This window comes from Seriola dumerili, unplaced genomic scaffold (genome assembly GCF_002260705.1).
Source record: "Seriola dumerili isolate Sdu_G_001 unplaced genomic scaffold, Sdu_1.0 BDQW01000052.1, whole genome shotgun sequence".
Lineage (NCBI taxonomy): Eukaryota > Metazoa > Chordata > Actinopteri > Carangiformes > Carangidae > Seriola > Seriola dumerili.
Window position 1 is genome coordinate 5,243,572 of NW_019174307.1, and position 5,423 is coordinate 5,248,994.

Below are 5,423 nucleotides of genomic sequence, written 5' to 3' on the forward strand. Positions count from 1 at the left end.
TCTGTGCCTTGTAATTACAAAAAAAAAGAAATAAAAGTTAAAAGAAAAAGAAGAGAAGAAGTAAAAAAAAAAAAAAAAAAAAAAAAAAAGAGTTCAAAGTCCAATATTCCGCCTCAAAGTTTAGGGAGGACAAAGCAGCAGAGGGAGGTCAGGTCAGGTCCGGCTAAAAGTTGGCGCTGGACTTGACAGCTCCGACTACCCTCAGTCCAGATGTGCCAGCCAGCGGCGGGATACTCATTCAAGAAAAGTTTCATCAACCTCTCAACTCACTGAATGGAGGAGGCTGCTACGAGTTTGAGGAAAAGTCAGTCTCTCTCACGCACATCCGTACACATCCCGGTATCTCCGCCAACGAGGTCTTTGCACTGGTGTAACATCCGAGAGAGAGACGGCTGATCCAAGGTAGGCGCTCTAAATGAAGTCTGCTTGACTAGTGATTTTTCGGTGCGCACCGATACTCCTCTAAACTACTGCACTTAGCGCTTCGCCAGCCCACTTTTTTGCGTCACTCGCGAAGTAGGAGAGCGCCGAGGGAGGTCAAGTGCCTCGTTAAAGCAGGATAGAGATCCTTTTAGATAAGGCAACCAGAAACACTTAGCCTGCGCCCTCTGTGAGGGGGAGCATTTATATTCACTGGAGGAGCGATGCTGAGGATGAGGATGGTGATGATGATGATGATGATGATGATGGTGAGGAGGACTGTGTTGCAAAAGAGAAAATTACTTTTGTGTGTGAATTCATGAGGGTTTGTAGAGTTGGTGAACATGATGATGGAGATGATTATGAAGTGGAGGAGGAGATAATGAGGGACTCTTTTAGTTTATTTTAAAAACTGGTGATTTATGATGATGAGATGATGAAGATGAAAGACTATTATACTGCCTCTGTTGTTTTATTCTCAAATGAAGCCATGAGTTGGACCATGACCAACTCCTGTCTGTGTCTGCTTCTTCTCTTGCTTTAATTCATTATTTCACAATACTTCAGTAGGTATCTTTTAACACCTCCACTCACAGCGAGGCTTCTTTCCCCACTGGTTTGGCTCGAATTAAAGGGGCACTCTGCTGTGTGTTTCATTTTCATAAAGTTGTTCAAAAGAGTTTAAAAAAAAAAAGAAAAAAGAATGGTTGAAGTAGTAGAGGTGGAAATATCCTGATTTTTGTCCATAGCATAGGTCAAGCTCCAGAAATACTTGATCCTACTTCCCATAATGCATCCAACAGCGTTTTTTCATTACACCCTCTGTCACTGGAAACCCATTCTAACATAATTAGTGTATGTCACAGGCTGAGTAATACTAACCGTGTCAGGTAAACTGATCTTGTGTAAAATCAGTGAGTCATACATTTTTTTTCTCATGGGAAAAGCATCTATTTAAAAAACAATAAGATATGTATTGCAGGTCGGTTTTTATTCTGTCAAAGTGAAGACCCTTTGGTTTTTCTGTCAGAAGAGAATGAGGGTTTGTTAAAACTGTCAGCTGAAGTTCCCATTGCTCTCTAACCTTCCCTGTGTGTCATGGACTTTAATCTTTTGATTTAAATGGCTATAAAGTATAACAAAAAGCTCCCTTGTTGATGAAGACCACATGATATCACTCATCTCAGTGCTTTATGAGTAGCTTAGAATAAAGATTCAGAAACCACAAATAAAAAGGTTTTCCCCCACCAGTGGAGGGACGCAAGCATTCTGCCAGCATGGAGTCACCAGAGTAGTAAAACACTACATGAGTTTAGCATTCAGACGCAATTAAGTTGCCATACACAAATTTAGAAGATCAGGGAAACAATCCCACATCAAATTTTCTCCCAGAGGGATTTATCACAGCACCCTGATCTTGAGGATTTGGAAGGGACAACATTGCGCTTAATTATTTCAAGGCATGTAAGGAGAGCAGGCTTGTTAGTAGATTTAATGGTTTTTCTGACACTGAGTTCAGTTCTATTGAGGGATGTGTTGCTGTCGTCCCGATCTTTCTGTTTCTCTTGCTCCCATCATGACTGATAATAACATTACTTTGTGAATCACAGTTCCTTATAAACATGACTCATACATCACTCCCCTCTCTCCACTTGGAGAATCAAAAACAGCAGCAGAAGGGACCTTGACTGTGACCCAGTGAAGCAATCATGTAAACCAAATTATAAAAGGTGGTAAAGATGGTTTTCCCTTTACAGTAAAACAGTCTGGACGATACGGATTTCCACCCAGAAAAAAATTAAAATAAGTAGTTAGTCATGATAAAGCTGAAAATGCTAATGGAAAGTCAAAATTTAGAATCAGTCAGTCAAAATTCTGATAGAAAAAAGAGATAAAAACTCAAACATGCAACTTAAAACAAGAGTACGTAACTTTTGAAAGAAGAAATAAAACATTTCTCCTCTTTAAAAAGGAAAGTTGAATCTACAAGCAGACACAGCCTTTACTCTGTTCAGCACAGTCAGAGCTACAGCCTTACTTGGTCAGGTATGACCCGCTGCATATCATGGCTAAAGTAAGCCTAGCTAATGTTATCAAACTTGAGCTAGCTCCATTGCGATCCACAAATCAAAAGTCAGAAATGTCAAGTTTGTACTGTCACTGACGTCAAATGATTTACCTATTATTAAGTGAGTGTATGTTGAGGAGCTATAAACCTCAGCAGGTTCTTGTTACAAAACATTTCAGGGGTAATGACTTATGGGGCCTCATTTTTTTTTTTTTTATTAAAATGACAAATGTAAGTCCCAGCAGGCAACAACACTTTTTTACACATACATTACATATTCATGCTATGGACCTATTGCACATTATTCATAATGAAAAAGGATATCGTGCACACACTCATGCACACGCAGACACATAATACACACAACTTCCATCTGGACTGCAGCCCTCTGCCAAGGAGTTAGGTCTGCCATGTCTCTCTGTCTCTTTTTGTGTGTTTCTCCTTCTCTCTCTCTCTCTCTCTCTCTCCTCTCTCTCTCACACACACACATACACACACACACACACACACACACACACACACAGACACACACCTTTAATTGTTTCCCATTCTTCACTGGAGAGTATGTTCTTGTTCAGTTACATTCATTAACAATGATGTGGGAAACATTTCAGTGCTAGTCTCAGATCAACTTGACTCCTGTGCCTAGAGACATAAAGAATTTATTTTTGTTAAATGCTCATGCCAGGTTCATTTCATAGTTCCCTATTTTGAGCTGAAAAGTTTTTGTTTTAATATGATTTTCCTGTGGCCCTTGAAAACTTTTATTATTTTTATCTTACACTGCTCGCTCTCACCCGCTCTGCTACACGAAATATGAACCTGCTGAACATTTAATTCAATAATAAACTAAAACACAGAGTTTTCCCAATAGTGTCGGTATTTTTGTCGAGTTGCAGTGTCTGGTTCAATTGAAACTTTATTGTCCTGCAGGGAGAGACACGGCCGAGCTAAGTTTTCACAGTCTAGTGGCGAGTGCCATGTAAACACATTAGGTCATACTGTATTTATGAATATGTAGTCTATGGTCTTGTGTAGTCAGACTGTTAACTTTTAGTGTGGTAGTATAAGGGAACAGCAGAGATTTAATGCTGTACTGGAATACACTGAAATATAGGAGTTTATCTTCAGCTTTTAAATCCACTTTTAAAATTTTAGGTTCACGTGTGTCTTCAGGCCTTAATACCTTAAACGGTAAAACTGGAATTGTCATGTGGCCTTGTCCTAAAGTCTCTCACAGCAAAACAGTGATCACTTCTTGTGAAGTGATCTTCCTCTGTATTAAAAAGTAAATGCTTTGTAACTTGTAGAGTGCAAATGTAGATCATGTGTTAAAAAAAGAGCAAGACACTGGCCTTTTTTCATATTATTAAAAAAATGAGAACATTTTGAGATACACTTTTAAGCTTAGTAGGCTACCCACTGTAGACACAGTAATGGTCACATATTAAAGTGGACTAATGGACATATCAAAGGAGTTGTGCAACATATTGGGAAACACGCTTATTTGTTTTCAGGCATTAGATGAGAAGGTTGTCATGTCTGTTTGCCAAATATGAAGCTATTATCAGTAGCCTATTAGCTTAGCTTAGCTTAGCTTAGCTTAGCACAAAGACTAGAAACAGCTGCTAAAGTTTAATATGGCTTTAGTTGTGTACAGTTTAGATAAACAAGATGTAGTAGATGAATTTGTGAGCTTTAGATGTCCATTTCCTGTCTTTGTGTTAAACTTAACTAATCAGCTGGTGGCTGTAGTTTCATGCTCAGCATACAGACATGAGGGTGGTATTGATCTTCTCGTCTTACTCTTAGTAAGTGTTATTTCCCAAAATGTGAAATTGGTTTAAACTGGGTCAAAACAGTTTTTAAAAATCACTCTTGGTTATACACAGCGGCCTGATCATTTCTGTCCTGTTAACTACAAAGTTCAGCTGCAGTGCTGCTTTCATGCTCAGTTGAAAACCATGGTAACTTTGGTCTGATTACGTCTTTCACACTTGTAAAGTCAGTGGTGTTGTATAAATGGAGATGGAGTATATTACTGCCCTTTACACTGTAGAGGGTTCTCATTGTGCTATGACTTTGGTGCATTTTATACAGAACAGTAATGAGCTTCCATTAGTTTGGAGCGCCCCCCCCTTTATTGCCATGAACTTTTTAAGATTGACTTCATTGTTGCAGAAATAGCAGAGCGGGTGTCATGGTTACTTTCACCATTTAATGCACGCACAGGACCATCATGAACCCTAACCACTGTTACTCGCAACCTGGGATCTCATACATCCTGAATTAAGTAGAAGGTACAGTGATAGGATTTATGATAGGAGGTCAGAAATAATTACAACATACGGTCATTTAAAGATAGCTTGAGGCTATTTTGCTAAATCCCTCATCTTCTCTCTTTCTGCGTTTCTCCCTCATCTTGGCCTTTCTGAACCTCACTCTCCCCCCTCTCAGCACATGGGCCAAAAACACTGTGACAATACACTGTGCAGCATATTAACTGACAGAAGTTATGTCTGTCACACCCTCACTCTCTGTGTCTCTCTGAGAAGGGAGTTCAAGCGAAGTTCATGTTTCTTGGAGAGTTTTGGACTGAGCCGACGAAAATGAGCAAAGCAGAGGAGAGCGCGGCAGAGCAGAGGTTAGTCAATTACAAGGCTCAACACTAGTAACTAACTTCTAACAAGCAAATTCTTGGCCCTGTGTGTGTGTGTTTGTGCGAGTCTATGAGACAGAGAGAGGAGAAAAACAGTGCGGGTGCATGGGGCTGTCAATAAGCAGGGGTGTTTGTATGTTTTTGCATGCGGGGACACATGTTTTGCGAGTGATTTTGTGTGAAATGTGGGGAGCAGACGGGGAAGGACAAACAGTGCAGAGGAAGGGACAGATGTGCAATTACACCGTAGGGAGCTGGGACAAATGACAGGGCTGC